General features: G+C 38.8%; 1 protein-coding gene across 11 annotated transcripts in view; it reads right to left on the bottom strand.

Moving 5' to 3' along the window:
* The window catches only part of BMPR1A (bone morphogenetic protein receptor type 1A), a 169,004-nt gene that overhangs the window by 87,507 nt on the left and 58,144 nt on the right, over window positions 1–23,353 (bottom strand). For 2 of the 11 annotated variants that reach the window (XM_021943320.2, XM_021943319.2), the window contains exons 1-2: window positions 13,592–14,124; window positions 7,876–8,758 (exon numbers count right to left, since the gene is read on the bottom strand). The exons of 1 other annotated variant lie outside the window; for it this stretch is intronic. The gene's annotated coding sequence lies outside the window, so the exon portion shown is untranslated. Of the gene's footprint in view, window positions 1–7,875; window positions 8,759–13,591; window positions 14,126–20,491; window positions 22,382–23,353 lie in introns of those variants that run through there. 8 more of the 11 variants (XM_021943313.2, XM_021943312.2, XM_021943311.2 and 5 more) reach the window with 8 other exon arrangements.

Raw genomic sequence — 23,353 nt, 5'->3', positions numbered from 1 at the left:
TTTCTTGGCTAAAAAGTTTTAGGCTTCAGGCTAAATTTAAAGTTTAAAAAATAGAGAATAACATAACCAAAAGAGCTTTCAAACACCCCATCTTCAAAGTCCAAAACCCCAGATGATCTGTTCTTCCCTGTTTTCCCATATGTACAAACACTCAACATAAACTTCAGAAAATCTTTTCTTCTTTTTCTTTTTTGAGACAGAGTCTGGCTCCGTTGCCCAGGCTGGAGTGTGGTGGCACAATCACAGCTCACTGCAGCCTCCACCACCTGGGCTCAAAGAATCCTCCCACCTCAGCCTCCCGAGTAGCTGGGACTACAGGTACGCACTACCATGCCCAACTAATTTTTATATTTTTTGTAGAGATGGGGTTTCCCCATGTTGTCCAGGCTGGTGTCAAACTCCTGGGCTTAAGGAATCCTCCCACCTCAGTCCCCCAGGTAGCTGGGGCTACAGGCGAACACTACCACGCCCAGCTAATTTTTATATTTTTTGTAGAGACAGGGTCTCGTCATGTCAGCCAGCCTGGTTTCGAACTCCTGACCTCAAGTGATCCACCTGTCTCAGCCTCCCAAAGTGCTTAGATTACAGGCATGAGCCACTGTGCCCGGCCTAGAAAACCTTTCCTAAAGACTGAATTTAAGTCCCACACATGTATCCTAGAACTATAACGTAATGTAATGTGACGTAACGTAACATAACATAACGTAACATAACATAACATAACATAACATAACATAACATAACATAGATTAGCTAAGGAAAATCAAGTAAGATTTTACTTCATTACTCAGAGGTAAACAAAAGACACAGCAAACGATATGCTCCACAGTACAGATCTGCAAGTCACTTTGCACACAATGGAAGTTGTGTGAATAAAGTAAAGGTTAGGACCTTTGCAATATAGTGCTATAGTCCTATGAGCACAAATCTATAAATATGTATACACATAAAAATAGGACGTACATGGGCAAAATGTTCCAAACAACTTTAATCACTTAACTTACTGGGTAATTTACCACAGGCTTTTAACACTATGAACTTGTGGTTCAACAACCACCAGGGGTGTTAGTCAAAACAAAACGCTAAATAAGTACAAGTCATTTTTTCAAAGATTTTGTGTCTGAAATTTCTAAGACTATTAGTTGTAGAAAACACATTAAGAAGAAGGCAATTCTTTAAAAAAACATATCCAAGCTTCTCAATGACATGGAAAAAATGAAAATCAAACGTTTCTAAATATATTCTAACATTCATAATTCAGAGCTAACATCAAAAATTTCCTCAACATTAATAATTATTTGTAAACACACACAAAAAGTTCATTTTAATCCCACATTTCCCTTACAAAACATCTTTTCTTGTCATCAAAATGTACATATCCATCTTGGTTTTCAAAATTATTAAAATGGTTCAATCTTAAACTAACAAGATACTTTATTTAAAGCTCACTACCCATGCAGAATCCAAGGACAAGCACTGATTATGGATATCATACCAGTTATGTATAAGGTTTCAGAATGTCACCCTCTAATTTCTATTATTAATATGATTTGCTTTATAGAAAATAATAGTTTAAATATTCTTTTAGTCAATCTAGGCCAAAACACTTTTTTGTTTTGTTTTGTTTTGTTTTTTGATACAGAGTCTTGCTTGTCACCCAGACTAGAGTACAGTGGCACAATCTCGGCTCACTGTAACCTCTGACTCCTGGGTTCAGGCCATTCTTCTGCCTCAGCCTCCCCAGTAGCTGGGATTACAAGCGTGTGCCACCACGCCCAGCTAATTTTTGTATTTTAGTAGAGATGGGGTTTCACCATGTTGGCCAGGCTGGTCTTGAACTCCTGACCTCATGATCCGCTCACCTCAGCCTCCCAAAGTGCTGGGATTACAGGCGTGAGCCACCACGCCTGGACACTTTTTTGTTTTGTTTTGTTTTCTTTTTAAAGACAGGGTCTCACTCTGTCACTCAGGCTGGAGTGCAGTGGCACGATCATGGCTCACAGCAGCCTGGACCTTCCAGGCTCTAAGGATCCTCCTGCTTCAGCCTCCCAAGTAGCCAGCACGTACGGCCATGACCTAAGCCAAAATTTAAGATTAACTTTGAGCTTGTACCAGATATCAAGATGTGATGGAATTCTTAGAATTCGGTGGAATCAACAACACTGACTGCACATTTTTTCCTTTGGCTACTCCAAATCCCCTCTTCCCTATCATTTCTCCTCCCTTCTCAGCACCCAGAAAAAGCACCCCATGCACTGTACAAATACTGCAAACACGATAGCTGCATTCATATGACCATTAAAAACAAAAAGCCAAATTACGAAACAATCTACATTTTACAAACATTTCAGTCAGGTTCTTAAACTAAAGATATTACTGTTACTTTGGTATGTTAACTAGAAAACGCAAACATTATGCTCCAGAAAAATATAATGTGGTTTCAGCTTTAAATAACTCAAATGAACAGTTAATTTAGGCTAGTATACCATGCACTCCTATAATAAACATGTAACCATCTAACTAGAAAGGGAACATCAACTCATGAATGGGTTGTGTTCTAAATTTCCAAAAGTTCATTTATAAGTTGAATATAAGTCTGACTTTGAAACTCGCGATGCCTTTACTCATAAAAAGCAAACATATAAACAGTTGTACTAAATTCATAGTCCAAAATAACTTTAGTGTACAAATCTATCATAGCACTCTTCTATTTAAGCTTATATCTATGTCAAACTACAAGTTTCTTATTCATTTCTGTATCCTAGAATCCGGCACAGTGAATGACAGAGTATAGGATTTTGGCAAGTATTTGCTGTTGTGAAGTATTTGAATAGTAACAACTAAGTGATATAAAACTGGGTTGCATGGAAAATCTAACCTATCTCAACTACAGAAGAGAATCAAAAGGCAAGGGGAAAAGGATTCTTCCAGAAGAGATAACAGTAAAAGATACTTGGGCTAGAAAGCTGCAGTCTGAACCAGCTGTGACAATTTCCATTCCCCTTGCCAGCGGGTAGTCTGGTAACACATACCTAATGCAATTCTGGCCAAGAAGACAAGAAAGTAAATTTGCAAGGGAGCTTTTAGGAAAGGTTTTCTTGGTTGACGAAAAAAGACCCAGGCAAAAACACATGCTCCCAGCCTTTTTGCATGCAATTCTGGGTTTGAATGTGTAAACAAGAACTGGACCATGAGGACAACCCAACAGATCAAGAACAGCAGCAGCATTAAAAGATAGAAAGAACCTGAGGTCCTTGGTGATGCTGTCATGCCTGAATGAATTAATCCTAGAATCATCTTAACGTGGATCTTTTCATATTAAATTCTTTTACTGTTTAAACAACTTGCCACAAGTAACTCAGCAGATAGGGTGACTTAGGAACAGATACATCATTTACTTTCATGAATTTAGTTGTTCCCTACACAATGTAAACTCCCCTAAATTCATACCTCAGGCCAGATTCTTCTTTTGAACTAGATACATGTTTCCAAACACTCTATTAAATGTTTATTCCAGTGGCACACCAAGAGAACAAGATCAATATAAAAGCCATCATTCACCAACACAAAATCTGTTTATGTACCTGTAGTCACTTTTTGGCTAATGGCAGCACCATTAACCAAGAAGAACCCAATTGCCAAAGTTTAAAATCCTGGGATCACAAGCCCCACCTCCCTCTGCTTCATCTATCATACTCGGGAGTTACTAAATGCTGCTCATTCTAACGCTGATACACTTTAAAATGTCTCCCCATCTCTATACATGCTGTCTGGCGTAGGCTCTCATCTTTCATGTAGTTCACCTCCATTCTTACCTCTATCCACTGGACTCATGTTTCTAAAATATAACTGCTTCATGAAAAGATTATAAACATCCTGTCATTAGGAAGATGCAACTTAAAACTACAATGAGACACACTATATAGCCATTAGAATGGGCATAATCAAAAAGACAATACCAAGTGGTGATGAGCATCTGGAGAAGCTGGAACCCTCATACATTGCTGACCAGACTGTAAAATGATGCAGTCACTTTGGAGAATAGTCTGTAAACTTTTTTTTCTTTGTTGTTTTAGAGGTGAGGTCTCACTCTGTTGTCCAGGCTAGAGTGCAGTAGCGCGATCATGGCTCACTTCAGCCTTGACCTCTTGACTTGAGCTCAAGCAATCCTCCCGCCTCAGCCTCCCGAGTCACTGGGATTATAAGCGTGAGCTACCATGCCCCAATTTCTTAAAGTTATATATAAACATAAACTCATCACAAGATCCAAAATTTCCTCTTCCCAAGAGAAATATGTGCCCACACAAAGATTTACCTACAAATGTTCATAGCGGCTTTGTTAATAATAACCAAACACTGGAAACAATCCAAACATCCATCAACTGCTGAGCATATAAAGTGTGGCATCACCACAGAATGGAATACCATCAGGCAATAAAAAGGCACAAAATACTGATACACACTACAGCATACATGAGCCTCAAAGACACACTAGGTGAAAGAAGCCAATGTAAAAGTACTGCATACTACATGTTTCCAATGCATATGAAATGTTTAGGAAAAGTAAATTTAGAGACAGAAAACAAGCAGTGGTTGCCTAGATGAGGAGGTAGAAGAGGGTGATTGTGGGAGGTGATAAAGTGTCACAGCACAAAAATTTACTAAACTTAAAAAATTTAAGTGTGCCTACATTTTTTTCAATTATTTCTAATTATGTACAAAATGAAGTCCAAATTCTTTAGGACATTCACAGACTGCTATAATCTGCTTTCAATCTGTTTAACCTAACATGCCTTACCTTCTGCTACAATCTCTGCCCAACAGCCTCCTGATGACTGTATTAAACTATGGATTTGCTATTTCCTAAATATGCCACCCTATGCAGTGCTGGTCCCTTTCTTCACACTTGCAATTCTATTTCAAAACTCAGTGTTCTTACATTTTCCCAAATGAACTTCCATTTGTCCTCACGAAGACCCACCTCAAGCATCCCCTCCCTTGTTTTAATCCTCCACACTCCTTTGTTACTTGTTCCACAGGATTTTAGTAATAACACATTGTGTGCTAATCACAGTGAACCATGATTATCTATTTATAGGTATATCGTCTTTACAAAAAACTCGAGTATAGCATTTTATTAGTGTTTGTATCCCTAGTGTCTGATACACAGTACAATGCCTAGTCTATAGGAGATAATCAATACACTTCTAAGTAAGTTAATGATGAATGGCATTGAAGAGAAAAATCCAAAAGTAGATAAAATTAGCTATGCACCAAAAAGACACTTGTACAAGGATGATTAGTGTCACTATTTTTTTATTTGAGTCAGGGTCTTGCTCTGTCACCCAAGCTGGAGTGCAGTGGTGTGATCCTAATTCCTTGCAGCCTCGACCTATTGGGCTCAAGTGATCCTCCCACCTCAGCCTCCAAAGTAGCTGGGACTACAGGCAAGTGCCACCAACCCTGGATAATTTTTTGTTTGTTTGTTTGTTTGTAGAAATGAGGTCTCTGTATGTTGCCCAGGCGGGTCTCAAACTCCTGGGCTCAAGTGATCCTTCTGCCTTGGCTTCCCAGAGTGCTGGGATTACAGGCGTAAGCCACTGTGCCTGGTGCCACTGTTATATAAGAAAGAAAAACAGGAAGTTGCCCAATGTCAAATAAATGTTTATTAGAATAGGATCAATTAAGCAGCCACACTAAACACTATACAGTGTTTTAAAAGAATGAGATAAATATCTATTTGTATAGACATAAAAAGGCATCCTAAATATCGAAGGAAAAAAAACAACTACAAAATAAGTTAATCCTCCACTATTTAAAAAAGAAAACAAAACTGTACACACAGGTGCGCGCATGCGTACATCTGTGCATCCTGTATAAGGAAGGTGCAGGGCTGAAGGGTACACACGCAGCTGTACTGGTGTAGACGAATAAGCGAAAACAACCTTAACTGCCGATCAACTGACAAATGGCTAAACAAAATGTGGTCTTATCCATGCAGTGGAACATTATTCAACTATAAAAATAAATGAAGCCATTAAAAAAAACTGGTTCATGATACAACACCGATAAGGCCTGAATATATGCTAAGTGAAAGAAGCCAGACATATGATTCCATTTATGGGCAATATTCAGAATAGGCAATTCCACAGAGACCGAGAGTAAATTCATGGCCATCTGGGGCTGGAGAGTGGAGAGTGGGGAATGGGGAATGTGGAATGACACCAAAAACATGATCCATGAAAGAAAAAAAAACACGATAAACTGAACTTCAACAAAATTAAAAATGTTTGTACAATATATGTGACAAAAGCCTCATCTAGGATATATAAAGAAATCTCAAAGCTCAACAACTGAAAAAAATTTCAACTAGAAAATGGGCAAAAAATATAAAGAGACATTTTATTGAAGAGGATACACAGACGGCAAATACGCACATGAAAAGATATAGTCAACATTACTAGACATCAGGGAAATGCAAACCAAACTATGCTGCAACCATCCCTGCACACCTATTGGCACAACTAAAATAAAAAAATAGTGACAATACCAAATGTGGACACGAATGTGAAGAAACTGGATCTCTCATATATTGCCAGCGAGCAAGTAAAATGGCACAGCTACTTACAGGTAAGCCACCAACTGCACACCCCTGGGCTCTGGCAAAGATTCTTTGCTTGGTCAAATCAGCCAGGCTCCTGAACTTTCTCCTAGGCCTATCTGTGTACTTCCTTGTAAATTCCTGTTTTAGCAAAGAACCCTCCTAAGCTAGATTAGCAAACCTCCCATCATTTTATCTGATTACCCTCTTCATCTTCTGCCACCCTCCAGCAGATATCTGATCGCCTTGGCCTGTCTTTAGCAAGAAAGAATCCTGTTAAGGTCAGTTTAGGCAGAAACCCCTTACACCTGACGTTTCCTCTTGAGAATTTTTCCATCCACTGGCCCTCACCCAGCTCCTTGGCTGCAAATTCCCACTTGCCCATGCTACATCCAGCACTGAGGCCACGCTCTCTACCCACCCATTGTAAGACACTCTGGTAGTGGTCCCTACACTTACAGGGATGATCCTGAATAATGTCTTCCTTACCATGCTTTAACAAGTGTCACTGAATAATTTCTTTTCTTCAACAGCACCTCTCCCAAAGAAATAAAACTTTATGTCCACACAAAAAACTGAATATGAATGTTCATAGCTGCTTTACTGTTAAAAGCCAAAAACTAGGGGAAAAGATTATCCTTCAAAAGGTGAACGGTTAAACAAACCATAGAATACTACTCAGCAATAAAAAAGAAAGAACTGTTGATTCACACAACTTGGATAGATCTCAAGGAATTGGGCCAAGTGAAAATAAGCTAATTTAAAAAGGTCACACACTATGTGATTCCATTTATTAACATCCTCGAAATGTCAACGTCATAGAGATGAAAAGCAGATTACTGACTGCCATGGGGCAGGTGTGTGCAGCATAAGGGAGATCTTGGTGGTGGTAGCATTTGTGTCTTGATGCCACGGTGGTTCACAAATCAACTACATATATGTTTAAACAGCACAGCACTAAACACACAAAATGTACCAATGTCAATTTCTAGTTCAATGTTGTGCTGTGGGTATTAAGAAGTAACCACTAAGGGAAAGGTGAAGGGCACAAGGGACCTCTCCTTACTGTTTTTTTGCAATTTTCTGTAAATCCATACTTATTTCAAATTTAAAATTTTAAAGAACCTACTTTGAATAGTAAAATAACTGTTCAAGGACTATACGAGATACAGTATTTCTTTGAAATTATCTTTCTTTTATGTAGGTGTGAGTGTATATATATATGTGTGTACATACAAGTTTATTTTTTGGAAAGCAAAGAAGAAAAAAATCACCTAGGAAATTTCAATTCTGCCAAGGTTTCCAGTTTCCTAGAAACAAAACAGCAGTCCCGGGTCGACTTCTGGGTGCTCAGTCTGAAGCTGGGAAAGGGCCCTTTCCCTCCGTATCCCTCCTGCTCTGGCTCCGTGAAGGGGTGACTATTCCGAGGGGAGTGCCAATCTGTTCTAGGGGTGGCACCTGCAACAGAATGAACCCCAGATAATCACCCAGCTCTATGTTCTTTTGTAATTTATCCTTCCCAACAATGAAGCATAAAAACACTTCCACATTCTCATTCTTGCTCTACAATTTATGAAGCTAATAAGACATTTAAATTTTTTGATAACACCCTCTTTCCTTTTCCAAGTAAATCCAATTCAGCCAGTAGAGAAATATATTGTATATCACCTGTTTTTGTTTTTGTTTTTTTCTACAGAGCTTTTGAGAAAGTATCAACAGACCATTTGTTTTATTAGCTAATAGGTAAAAGTCCCATGGAACAAGCTTCCCAGAATAATTTCACCACATAAAACAGTTAAATTTCTACTATTAAGTCAGGAATTATCAGGGAGTGATTCTAGATTTAGCAGTTCACCAGATCTGCTAAAATGTGCATGATTACACTCTCTCAACATATAAAGAAATTCAGAATTGACATTATGAATACCAGAGTTATGCTACAATACAGTGAAATCATCAGGGACTATTAATACATGCTGCTATTTGTTTCAGATCTAAATAATCACGAAAGAGTGTTGTGGTTTTTTACTTACTTACTGGTTTATTTGTTTTAGCTTGCACCCATCTTTCTGTTAGGTTTTCTCCCCTTTGCGAACCACTACCTGGAATGCATACTTGCTAACAGCATCACCCTCTACCCACTTCTTTATGTCATCCCTGGAAAACAGCAAACTAGCTTAATGTAGTTCTGTGGTTCAAGGTCCAGAAAAATAAAAAGGTTGCATATGATGGATGGCCTGAGACTGAAGATATAAAAACTGAACACATCTTCTATTACGATCAAGTAATTGTTGTACCATGATATTACAATTTTTTTCTTTAAAGACCACTTTAAGGAGGAGGGAAAGATGACACACCTGAATGAGTAAACCCACGAAAAAACAAAGATGGGTGGAGCTAAAAAAGTAAACACATCTCAAATGCCTACTTAACATTTCTAACTAAATAGGCTAAAACTCAAAACACACGAAATGTAACTCACTATCTCACTTGTCCATCCTCTCACAAACTTGCTCCTCTTGAACTCATTTGGTTTATTCCACAACTGTGTAAAAGAAGACATTCTGCCATACCTAGTAAAGCTGATGGTGTACATACCCAAGACTCAACCATTCCAGGTCTATGTATATAACCTAGAGAACCTTTTGTACTTAGCTACCACGAACCACGCAAAAGAATATTTAAAGCTATTTTTTCCATACCAAAAACTAGGTGAAACCCAAGTGTAAAGCAACAGTAAAATGGATTGTGGTATATTCATGACATATTCCATATTCCAATAATTTGGATTATATCACCTAATAATGAAAATTAATGAACCTCAGCTAAGAATGTCAACATAAATGACATCTCAAAATTGTAATGTTAAATAAAAAAATCAAGTCCAAGAAGAATACACACAGAATAATTCCATTTGTATAAAGCTCAAAAACAAGAAAACTTAAAAAAAAAAAAAGTATGTGAAAGAGACAACACAGATGTGGTAAAACTTAAGAAAAAACTAAGGGAATGGCATCAAATTTAGGAGGATGGTTACCTCTGGGAAGGGAGGAGTAATTGTCTTGAGGGATGAAGGAGTTCAAAGTTGCTGTTACATTTCTTAAGATGGAAGGTTGGGCCAGATTTATTCATGTATTATTATTATTATTTAAAATGGATATATACATTATAGATAGATAGAAAGAGAGGTAGATAGATCCTTGTAAAATTAAACCTATCTAGAGCAGATACGGTTAAATGTTAATATTTTAACAATTTAAAAGATTTTTTAAAATTTAAATGTATGCCCACATTACATAAATGTCTATTACAGCACTTTCTATAATTTTGGAATATAACATACTAACAAAATTAAGAGTAAACTACAAAATTCTATTTTGAAATTTAAGGACACGGTATCACAAATCTTTAACAGCAGTATATTAAAACAAATACTGAACTATTATACAGCAGAAAAAACAACATGTAAAAAAAAGTTACTTCTCCTCCTAATGTAATATAATGGAAAATTAATGCCATCTATATAGTATATTCATTCCAAAATATTTTTATTTTAATCTAGGCATGAAATATAATCAGCAAATTGTGGTATCGCTTATATAAGAAAAGAAAAAACATGATGAGATTTCATAAAAGACCACTGCTGGGTGGTGGTTTATCCTAAAGTAAAGGAAACTAAAGAACTATGACAGCCAAAAGGGTGTGTGTGTGTATTTCCTTGATTGGTTTCTGGATCAAATATAGATATATTTAGCTCTCTATAGATATATATACATTTTTTCCCTAGGTTCTGGATCAAAAATTAAAACATCTATAAAGAACTGTTCTGGGGAAGAAAATAAATGAAATTTAAATAGGGATCATATGTTAGATAATACTGCATTAATACCGTATCTCTTAAGCATGATAATGTAACTCTTCAGGAAGACAACCCTGTTCTTAAGATACACGTGCTAAAATGTTTAGGAGTTAAATGTCAAGATGTTTGCAGGTTACTTTCAAATGGCTCGGGGAATTAAAAAAGTATGTCTTCATAAACAGAGAGAAAGAGAAAGCAAATGAGGCAAACGTTAGCAAGTGAGCCGCTGAGTTAGTGAAAGACACAACGGTGTTCACTATTCATTCAATTTTTCTATGAATTTATAAATTTTTAACAATTTGCAGAAAATACGTATTTCATTCTTTAGTTATGGGTAGTAATTTTACCACAAAGCTTAATAAACAGTGTTAGTATGACAGAGCTTATTAAAATCAAATATTAACACATTTATAAGCAAGTCCCAAAGATCTTTCCTCCATCAGTAATTTCAAAGCTTTTTTCTGGAAATTGTGAATTACAAGTTGAATGAAAGGCCGGGCATAATGGCTCACACTTGTAATCCCAGTACTTTGGGCAACTGAAGCAGGAGGATCACTTGAGCCCGTGAGTTCAAGACCAGTCTGGGCAACATAGCGAGAACACATCTCCACAAAAAAATGTTAAATTTAGCCAAGTATGGTGGCACGTGCCTGTAGTCCCAATTACTCGGGAGGCTGAGGTGGGAGGATCACTTGAGCCTGGGAAGTTGAGGCTGCAGCAAGCCATGATTGCATCACTACACTCTAGCCTGGGCAAAAGGGCAAGACCCTGTCTCAAAAAAAAAAAAAAAAAGTTGAATGAAAAATTAATTTTTGCTTATAAGGTCAAAAGATTACATCTGTGCTTCAGAAACAATATCATAAGCAATTTGAGGGCAAGGACGTTTATTCTGGCAATTCAATTATACTATATATAATTCACAAAGATTTTTACACCGCTAAAATAGATAAAACCACACTAATACATTAGAATGGGATTTCTTGGCTGGATGCTGGTGGCTAACCCTGTAATCCTAGCACTTTCAGAGGCTGAGGTGGGAGGATCGCTTGAGCCCAGGAGGTTGAGGCTACAGTGAACTATGATTGTGCCATTGCACTCCAGCCTAGGAAACAGAATGAGTCCCTGTCTCAAAACAAACAAACAAACAAAAAGCAAGAAAAAATGTCATTTCTAAATGTCCTATTATTTCTAATATATTTAGAAAATAACATTTCTAAATGTCCTATTATTAATAGTGTATGTTAAAACTTATTTCTCAAAATAGATTTATTTCCTAATGATGCATACTCTAAGATTGTATTTACAATATTTTTCAGGATTGCTAAGCAGGTAGTAAGGATGGAATCAATTCCTTTATGTGGACAAAGTTTCCTGAAAAACTAATTACATTTCATAGAAAATGATAAACATCTGTCCCCTTAAGGATGTACGGGTCATGTCAGAATTGAGTCCAATTAAACTGTCAAGTAATACTTAATTGTTATTTACTAAAAACTTAAAATTATCTTCACAAAAAAACCCAGTTGTCACCCACCCAAGATGTGTGCATCAATAAACTAACAGAACTCTAGAAGCTACAGAAAATAAAATTATTTTCAATTAAGAGCACCTATGTAAAATCCATCACTTGTACAGGAATATGCCAACTAGCGATTTCAAACAAGAGAAATAAGTCTAGCAATATTTTCTCCAAAAGGCCAGGTGTGAGACAGCGTTGCTACATGTCTGTGGGTGGATAAACACACAGGGAAGAAAGTTTTAGCTGGGAAGCCTACATTTAAGTTCTCATCTCTATGTGATGAGAGGCAGGTAGTTAATTACCACACAGCACTGTCTTTTAAACCCGTGAGTCACATGCCTAAGGGAGGGGCCTGGATGCAGGATGAACAGCAACTCAGGCAATCAAGGAAGGTTTCAAAAGGAAGCAACAACAGGTTCTGAGGAGCTGCAGACAGGCAATTAGCAGCAACTACTACCCCAACACAATGCACATAATCCAACAGCCGACTAGGGACTGCCCACCTTCTTGCAAAAACACAGCATGTACCTTTGGGACTAAGTTTGTGAGACTAGGTATGTTTGAATTTCAGAGATATTCTATTATCGACAGACATGTGAGACTGAAACATACATACATACAAATACACACACACACACACACACACACACACACACACACAAAAACTTGGTAATATTTCCAGGAGCCATTAAAGCAAATTTTAAAACATTTAAGGCCAGGCACGGTGGCTCACGCCTGTAATCCCAGCACTTTGGGAGCCCGAGGCGGGCGGATCACAAGGTCAGGAGATCGAGACCATCCTGGCTAACATGGTAACACCCCATCTCTACTAAAAACACAAAAAATTAGCCTGGCATGGTGGTGTGTGCCTGTAGTCCCAGCTACTCGGAGGCTGAGGCACGAGAATGGCATGAACCCGGGAGGTGGAGCTTGCAGTGAGCTGAGATCGCGCCACTGCACTTCAGCCTGGGCAACAAAGTGAGACTTCGTCTCAAAAAAAAAAAAAAAAAACATTTAAGATATAGTTCCCTGCCTGCAAGAAACATGTAATCAACATGAGGAGCCAAGACATAAAGATATTCAAATTTAAATAATGGTAACAGATGATACTGCAAATGTAATATCACCACACATGATGATTAATCAAAGAGCACTAAAGTTTACTGCTTCACAGGTGGGAAGTAATTTAAGGTGGCCTTCCAAGGATCCGCAGGATTTGATACCATGCAAGGAGGGAGTAGTTCAAGTTCAAACAGGCATTCCACAGGGAGGGTACTTTGTGGCTAGTCATGGCCCTACGGGGGGTCTGGATTCTATGGTGGTGAAGCAGGATCATCAATGTACAGTCTGACCCAGATGATAAATATACAGCTGCCCTAAGGCCCATGCCTATAGCACACACAACTGTTCATTTTAGTTCTCCTTCCAACCAAGCATTAAAGACCTCATGGTGCTTTTCCACACAGAATTCTCAGCAGCCAAGATGTCAGGATGTTTGAAATGCATCTACCATTCTTTAGGAAGTAAAGAGAAGAACACAAAGATTAAGAAAGAGCATGGGCTCTGTAGCCAGACTGAGTACCAAGGTTAGAATCCTGGCTCCACCACTTACCTGTTGTAATCCTTTGACCAAGTTGTTTAACCTCCTCCGTACCCAATCTGTAAAATGAGGATCAAAGGAGTTAATATAGGTATGGCACTTAGAACAGTGCCAGGCAGACAGTAAGCACTAAGTGTAAGCTACTATTATTGTTCTCCATCAATAGGAAATCAACTGTATTTTCAGAGGGTAATTACAAGTTTATATGGGAGAATAATACAAGAAGCTGTATTAAAAGCTTGCTGGATACAGAAAACCCTCTGAATCACTGGTAGAAACACCTTCCAGTATTTAATAACAATGCCTAATAGCATCAAACACTTGCTGGTTAAGAACAAAATTATGGCAACAATATTTACTGAGTTCCATTTATCAAACATTTACTATGTGCCAGTTACTGTGCTAAATTCTATACATTTATTATCTGGCTTAATCCTTAAAATAAGACTATGGGGCAGGTACCACTAGTAATCCCATATTACAGATAAGAAAACTGAAGCCCAGACTGGGCACGGTGGCTCACACCTATAATCCCAGCACTCTGGGAGGCTGAGGTGGGCAGATCACCTGAGGTCAGGAGTTTGAGACCAGCCTGGCCAATATGGTGAAACTCCATCTCTACTAAAAATACAAAAATTAGCCAGGCATGCTGGCCTGTAATCCCAGTTACTTGGGAGGCTGAGACAAAGAATCGCTTGAACCCAGGAGGCAGAGGTTGCAGTGAGCTGAGATTGCACCACTGCACTTCAGCCTGGGTGACACAGTGAGACTCTGCCTTAAAAAAAAAAAAAAAAAAAAAAAGGAGGGGGGGAAAAGAAAACTGAAGCTCATAGTGATTAAGTAACCTTCTCAAAGTCACACAATTAATAGATGGTAGATTTGGGATTCAAACCCAGACTCTAAACACTGTACTTTTAATCCTAATGCCATACATTTTCTTCCCAAATCCTGAACCAATTGCATGACTGTGATACTGGTTGTACAGATCCGTGAGTATACTAAAAACCACTGAAGTGTGCCCTTTAAATAATTGTATGGTATGTGAATTATATCTTAATAAAGCTGTTTCAAACCATGAACAAAAAATAGTAAAATCAGGATATAGGGTCCTTGGGGTTTTACTCATACACAGACTGGGACTAGAATAAAAAGAAAAATTGAATTCATTTTGGATAGAAAAATGAGTATTTTTCAAATGGAAAGATTTAGAACCTGTATATAAATACATGACACATGCTGAAGTTGAACCTAAATAATGAATAAAATGTAGATCAAGAAATAAATGTGAGGGCAGGCATGCTATGCTGGCTCAGGTCTGTAATCCCAGCACTTTGGGAAGCCGAGGTGGGTGGATCACTTGAGCCCACGAGTTTGAGACCAGCCTGGGAACATGCAGTTTGAGACCAGGCTAGGAATATGGTAAAAACCCCTCCCTACAAAAAATACAAAAATTAGCTGGATGTGGTGGTCCGTGCCTGCTGTCCCAGCTACTCAGGAGGCTGAAGTGGGAGGACCACTTGAGTGTGGGAGGTCCAGACTGCAGTGAGTCATGATTGTGTCACTGCACTCCAGCCTGGACAGAGCCAAGAACCCCTCTCAAGAAACAAAAGGAGGGAGGAAGGAGGAGGGGAGGAGGGGGGAGAAAAAAGAAACATCTGTGGGCAATGATGATGTCACCGTGATCCCCTTACCATCAAGTCCAGTATTTTGGCAAGAGAGAGGTAAGAACATGATCATATTGTTATTCACTTTTAGCAAGGGAGCAGCATAAAATGTGGGCAATAGCATAAAGTTTCTTGGAAAAATGTAATGAAGTTAATGGTCTCCTGTACAGCCTTGGAAGGTATAAATGCAGCCTCTCTAGACAGCAACTTAGCAATGTGCATGATGTATCCACTAGCCCAGCAATCCTACTAATAAAAATGCACATTAAAAAAAAATCATCTTGCCGGGCGTGGTGGCTCACGCCTGTAATCCCAGCACTTTGGGAAGCCGAGGCGGAAGGATCACAAGGTCAGGAGATCAAGACCATCCTGGCTAACACGGTGAAACCCCGTCTCTACTAAAAATACAAAAAATTAGCCGGGCGTGGTGGTACGCGCCTGTAGTCCTAGCCATTTGGAGGCTGAGGCAGGAGAATGGCGTGAACCCGGGAGGTGGAGCTTGCAGTGAGGCGAGATCGCGCCACTGCACTCCAGCCTGGGCGACAAAGCGAGACTCCGTCTCAAAAAAAAAAAAAAAATCATGTTGTACACCCAGATTTAGTGACACATATGGTCTTACAACACGCTTAATGATGGCAGAACAAGCAAAAACAAAAATAATGTAAATTATAGTACAGTCAGACAATATTGTAACAACAGCTGATGTTAAGTGCCAAGAATTATTTCTATGTGTTAGCTCACTTAATACTTACAGCAACCCCAGAAGTTAGTTAAGAATGTTATCACTATTTTCAAGATGAGGAAACTAAAACTCAAAGCAGTAACTTTCTTCAGGTCACACTGCAGCAGTAATTGAAGCCAGGATTTGAACCAGGGCAGTCTCAACACCGCCACTTTGTGTAACTACAAATGTTATGCCACACGAAAATAAGTACTTGGAAATATACTCACAACATATTAAGACAGAAAAAAATCAGATCACAAAATAACCTTGTGATCCTTTTCTGTTTAATGCATTTAAAAAGAGAGCGATGGAAACGACATGCCCTAGAGCTTAACAATAGGTACTGCTGGTATTACAGTTGATAATTGTCGTCTTTATACTTTCCATAGTCTCCAAATTTTCTACTGCTGGATGCTTTTTTAAAATTAACTTCTTTAAAAAAATAAGTGAAAAGATGATTATAATTTAAAACACTGCAAAAAAGGACAAGTAACAAAAACCATGGAATCAGCAGTTAAATCTGCTATTGGGGTTGCTGATTCCAGAGAAATGGTAGATGCCAACCAGGCAGTGGCCAGGAAGAAGTATATGAAACAGTGCTACACAGGCATCAACTAGCATCCCGAGAAGTCCAGCGGGGAGGGCAAGGAGCACAGTACATAGCTCTGAGATAATGGCAGTATCAAGGGAAGGTTTTACTGGTTCAGTTTTGAACTTGAAGGAGATTTGATCAGCATTACAATCGAACTAGAAACAGCCAAGGATGGAGAGATGGATAATGAGAGGGAGGACTCAGATGATAAGGACTGAGCCTTAGAAAAAGGGAAAACTTCGTCTGAAACAGCTAAGAAGGAAAAAAAGAAGTCACACAGTGATCTTTGAGGTGGAGACAGAAGAAACTGACAGAACTTAATCTGGTACCCTCAAGCTTCTCTAAGAGAAAAAAAAAAAAAAAAGTCATCTTCCAAACTAAAAAGGTGATTTTGGGTGCAGTGGCTCATGCCTATAATCCCAACACTTTGGGAGGCCAAGGCAAGAGGATTGCTTAAACCCAGTAGTTTGAGACCAGCCATGGCAACGTGGCAAAACCCCATTTCTACCCAAAAATTTTGCCGGGCATGGGGGCATAATCCTGTAGTCCCAGCTACTCAGGAGGCTGAGGTGAGAGGACCACTTGAGCCTGGGAGGTCGAGGCTGCAGACAAGCTATGATCACACCACTGCACTCCAGTCTGGGTGTCAGAAAGTTATACTCTGTCTCAAACAAAACAAAACAAAACAGAAACTAAACTAAAAATGTGGTATTAGGTACAAGGTGAGAAGCAGGGTTAGTAGGAAAAGTGCTAGAAAGCAACTAGGTTCACCTTTTGCCAGAGCTAGCAGAAACCATCAGTCTAATCATCAATTGACCATAAATTCTCCTCTGGACAATTCACATTACAGGCATAAATGAGAGTAAAGCAGGAAGTTGGAAAAACCATTTATTCTTCAGTTAACATGTACATAAGCTATGCCACTCGTAACTGAAGAACCCATAGCATGCCTGGAGACTGTTACCCTATTGGTAATTTCGAGGATAACAACCACTACCATAATCCGTGAGGCTGACATGATAAGTGCCATTACTTTTAGGAGATGAGATGCATAGGCAAAAACTCGTAACTGAAGAACCCATAGCATGCCTGGAGACTGTTACCCTATTGGTAATTTCAAGGATAACAACCACTACCATAATCCGTGAGGCTGACATCATAAATGCCATTACTTTTAGGAGATGAGATGCATAGGCAAAAGAAGCACTAGGTTTCAAGCATAAATTTCTAATTTGACAAAAAAAAAAAAATAGTTTGCTATGAAAATTCAAGTTGTGGCTGGGCGCAGAGGCTCACACCTGTAATCCCAGCACTTGGGGAGGCCGAGGTGGGTGGATCACGAGATCAGGAGATCGAGACCATCCTGGCCAAAATGATGAAACCCCGTCTCTACTAAAAATACAAAAATTAGCTGGACGTGGCAGTGCATGCCTGTAATCCCAGCTACTTAAGAGGCTGAGGCAGGAGAATCACGTGAGCCCAGGAGGCAGACTGCAGTGACCTGAGATCGCGCCACTGCACTCCAGCCTGGGAGACAGAGCGAGACTCAAAATGAAAAAAAAAAAAAAAGAAAATTCAAGTTGTAAAGATCTCAAATTCTGTATAATTGAAAAGTTTTCTCAGGCCAATTGTTACAAAACATGGTATTTTTAATACACATACAGAGATCTCCAGAGATGTAAGTGGCTTTAAAAAATAAGTAGCAATAATAATAAGTAGCCATTTCTTCATGTGTGAGGATACAGTCAGGGAAATAAGAACATAAGATATGGAGGTAAGAGCTGAGTACTATTTAATATGTGGTTGGCTTCACTTGCAGGCCCAATGCTTTACATGCATTACCGCATTCCATCCCCAAAACAATTCGGAGGCAGGAATTCTTCGTTTTCATTCAACATATTTACTGAGTGCTAGTTCTGTGTCCCAGAAACTAATCTAAACCTCAGTATAAAGTAATGAACAACAACAAAAAAAACATCCAAAAACTTGCCTTCTTGGAAACTGTATCCTATTTCAGTGTCTGTCTTCAGGGGCTTGAGTAATTTCTCTATGGAGTCAAATAAAGTGGGTGGCAGAGATGGAACTCCAATTCAGGTATGTCAGATCACAGGTACACAGTCTGAATCATTCAAACTATGATTCTAGCATACGTAACTGCTGCTCAATAGAGGGAAAAAATAACTTCTACATTTATCTGAGTTTTTCAATAATAAACAGTACTTATTTGAGAATTTTGAATATTTTGTTGTTTTGCTTATACTACTGCTCTCCCTAGAGGAAATGACCTGTCAATAAAAACTAGCACCAATCCTCAGTTAACATGTTTCTTTCCATCTACTTTATAAATTTTAAAGCAAAAAATCCTGAGACAAAAGCAATCTGAAAGCCTCTTCATCTGCTCCCTAAAATTATTAACCAAAAAACTATTCATACTTCAGCAAACTTCAATCTTCAGTTAACATGTTTCTTTCCATCCACTTAATAAATTTTAAAACAAAAAAACCTAGCTAAAAGCAATCTGAAGACCTCTTCATCTGCTCCCTAAAATTATTAGCTGGCCAGACACGGTGGCTCCCGCCTGTAATCCCAGCACTTTGGGAGCCAAGGAGGGTGGATCATGAGGTCAGGAGCTCGAGACCAGCCTGGCCAACATGGCGAAACCCTGTCTCTACTAAAAGTACAAAAATTAGCCAGGCATGGTGGCAGGCACCTGTAATTCTAGATACTCGGGAGGCTGAAGCAGGAGAATCATTTGAACCTGGGAGGCACAGGTTGCAGTGAGCTAAGATCATACCATTACACTCCAGCCTGGGCAAACAGCACGAGACTCCATCTCAAAAAAATATTAACCAAAGAACTATTCATACTTCAGCAAACTTCTTAAAATATCAGAGGAAACTTTACTAGTACTTTGTTGAAGATTTTGGCATCAATGTTCTTAAGGGGTATTATCTGTAGTTTCCTTGTAGTATCTTTGTCTAACTTTGGTGTCAGTGTAATGTTGGCCTCATAGAATGAGTTGGAACATGTTATCTTTCTCCAGTTTTTTTTTTTTTTTTTTCCACTTGAAGAATGGTATTAGTTTTTCCTTAAATGTACAGCAGAATTCACCAGTGAAGCCATCAGGTCCAGGGTTTTCTTTGTCAGATTTTTGATTACTCATTCAATCTCCTCACTAGTTAAAGGTCTATTCAAATATTCTATTTCTTCATGATTTAGTCTTAGTCGATTTTGTGTTTCCAGGAATCTGTCCATTTCATTTAGGTTATCCAATTTGTTAGCATTTGTTTATAATACTCTTTTATTTGCATATCCATGTTAATGGCAGCATTATTCACAACAGCTAAAATGTGAAAGTAACCCAACTATCTGTGGGTGAATGAATGGATAAGCAAAATGTGGTATATGCATAAAATGGAATATTATTCAGCCTTAAAAATGAGGGAAATTCCGAGACATGCCACAACATAAACCTTGAAGACATTATGCTAAGTGAAATAAGCCAGCCACCAAAAAGAAAAATACTAAATGATGCAACTTATATGAGGTACTTATAGTAGTCAAGATCAGAGAGACATTAGTAGAATCGTGGTTGCCAAGGATGGGGGAAGGAAGAAGGGAGAGTTGTTGTTTTACAAGTACAGTTTCAGCTTTACAAGATGAAAAGAGTATGGGAGATGGATGGTGGTGATGGCTGTACAACATTATGAATGTATGTAATACCACTGAACTATATACTTAAAAATGGTTAAAATGATAAATTTTGGGTATGTATATTTTACCTTGATTTTAAAAACTGGAAAAAAATTATTGTAGAAACGGGGATGCCTGGAGAAGAGCTTTATCACAGACTCATTTTTTCACTTGTACTTTCGTTATCTGAATTATCTTAATATACAAACAGATCCCTGATGATATGTAAATAGACTCACATTATTATTCTCTTTCCCTTAACGAGTTAATTCCTGTTAGAAGTTTTCCACCAGTGTCTGGTATATCTTGGGTGCTGTTCACATAATGGGTGGTTCGTCAACCCCAACTGGACCCTCTCTGCATGTAGGTGGGGCTTGTGAACTAGCAGGCTTCACTGCAGGGTAACTCCTGCTTGTGCAGATATCGACAGCCTTAAGTATCAGGCTCTGTTGATCTCTTCCCTGAAGCCATTCAGTTTCTTAGAAAACAGTACTTCAGTCTCCTAAGTGAAGTGTATAACTCCAATTGTCAGTGCTCCGCAAACAAGTGGAAAAAGGACATGGACAGAAATTAAAGGCAAGGAGGTGTATCTCCTGATCCAGTAGGTCGACTTCTGCTTAATCCCCATCTGCAGTGTACTCCTCTTCTGTACTCTCTTCAAATCTGGAATTTCACTGATTCAGTTTTTTTAGACAATCAACTGCCCGTCTTCTGTCAAAATGAGGGAGGAGTACAGAATTACTAAGGTAGGGGTCAGTGCTGTGGATAACGCCACAAATGTGACCACGTGTATAATTTTAAATTTTCTAAGCAGCTTCATGAAAAAAACTAAAGAGAAAGCTGAAAATAATTTTAATGCATCTTATTTAACCCAATGAATACAAGATGTTATTTAATATGTAATTAATATAAAAATTTAGATATTTAACACCTTTTTTTCCAAATATAGTATGACTTTAAAGTTACAGCACCTTTTAACTAGGACTAGCCACATTTCAAGTGCTCAATGGCCACGTGTAGCCTAGTGGCTGCCATATTAGATAGCATAGGTCTAAGTGAGGCTGTGGTAACAACCCCAAAATTTCAATGGCTTAGTACAACAGAAATTACTTCTGTCTCATGTAATATGTCCAACACGGGTATGCAGGGGTTATTTCCAGTTACTCAAAGAGCCAGGCTGACCACCTTGTTCCCGCATCAAATGAATCCTATGACCAGGGATATCCTAGGCAAGAAAGAGACCAGAGTATCTTCATGGGTTTTTCACTATGCCAACTCAGAAGTAACACAACCTCCCTCAAAGTCTACTGGCCAGCATCAGTCACCTGATCCCACCTAACATCGAGGAGCAAAGGAATTAAATGCTCCCAACAGTCTGGGACTAAAGATCTAGATGTAGATGAGCACTAAGAAGTCACTGCCACAGGCAGGCACTTGGCTTGTGGGCAGGTGCGAGGCACAGGATCTCAGCCCTAGATTCCAGGGTATCGCTATTCCATATACAGATTTTTAAACTAGTGTTGAGCCTGAACTCTCATCTCCAGTTACAGATAAAACCAGTGCCTGCAAATCTCCAGGCTTGAGAGAGGTAAAGACTGATTTGCTTCTTCCATGTCCCTCTACAAGCCAAATAACAAACAAGTCTTCATTGGAATGAACAGTGGGCACATTTGAAGATACAGATGGTGCAAAGGGCCTATAGCATAAGGATTGAAGTGGACACGGGAGTCAAGTCAACTTGAAAATGACCAACCAGACCTCCCTTCTAGGACACAGCCTCACTCGCACAGGAAAACAGCTGCTGAAAATTAAAACAAAATTGAACAGGAAAACCTTCTCCAGAAACAAAGGAAAGAGGAAGCCCACATGAAAGTGAGGGACAGTAATAGAAACAGGAGACCTCAAAAGCAATCCATATTTCATAACGGAAAATAACTCTGTGAAATTAGAAAGGCTATCCTGAGTCACTATGTCTTCTTCCAAACATTCAGGAAAATGACCTTCCAATAAAACTGACCCATGGCAAAGTTTTCAGATCCAAATCTCATAGAAGTTAAAACAAAATGGGGAAGGGGCCAGGCATGGTGGCTCATGCCTGTAATCCCAGTACTTTGGGAGGCTGAGGTGGCGGATCACGAGGTCAGGAGTTCCAGACCAGCCTGGCCAATATGGTGAAACCCTGTCTCTACTAAAAATACAAAAAAATTAGCCGGGCATGGTGGCGCGTGCCTACAGTACCAGCTACTCGGGAGGCTGAGGCAGAAGAATTGCCTGAACCCAGGAGGCAGAGGTTGTACAGAGCCAAGATCGTGCCACTGCGCTCCAGCCTGGGTGACAGAGTAAGACTCCGTCTCGAAAGAAAAAACAAAACAAAACAAAATAGAAACAGGGAAGGAATAGGGAGCAAAACAACATCCTCCTTACAGACAAATACATCATGCTAGAGGGCCAGAAACATAAGAGATTAAAATTAAAACCACTATTAGTATTTCAAAATGAGCTAAAAACATTAAGAAAATTATATAAAGTATGAGAAACAACATTAGAACAGAAGAAACTCAGAAATGTGAGAACACGACTCAGTAAATAACTATAAATTTAAAAATGTATTTGAGAAATGAAGAATAAAACCCAAGGAACACAAGAATGAATATTACAGATAATGCCTTCAAGAATTTGAAAGTGAGAAGGAAGATAATTCTAAAAACCAAAAAAGAAATGATGAAATAATAGGATTCTAAAGAAAGTAACAAAAATTGTGCCATGTTTTACATATTAGGAATCCCTGGAAAAAGCAAAAGCAGGGGAAAAAGCAATATTAAAAACTGTAATCCAAGAAATTTTTGCCAAAATTAAGACAAAACAGCGAATGGGGCCTGTACTCTCAGCGTTGGGGAAGCTGAGGCGAGAGGATCACTTGAGTCCAGGAATTACAGGCCAGCCTGGACAACATGCCAGGACACCAGAAAAAAATTAGAAACTACATATTTAAGGCACACATTGCATACTGGAGAATACTGGGCCAAAATAACCGATACCAAGATATAGTAAAATTGCAGGATTTTTAAGGAAAAAATAAATTTGAGCATCTAGGCAAAAAC

The sequence above is a fragment of the Papio anubis genome, chromosome 11 (assembly GCF_008728515.1).
Source record: "Papio anubis isolate 15944 chromosome 11, Panubis1.0, whole genome shotgun sequence".
NCBI lineage: Eukaryota > Metazoa > Chordata > Mammalia > Primates > Cercopithecidae > Papio > Papio anubis.
This window is presented reverse-complemented; position numbering and strand designations above follow the sequence as displayed.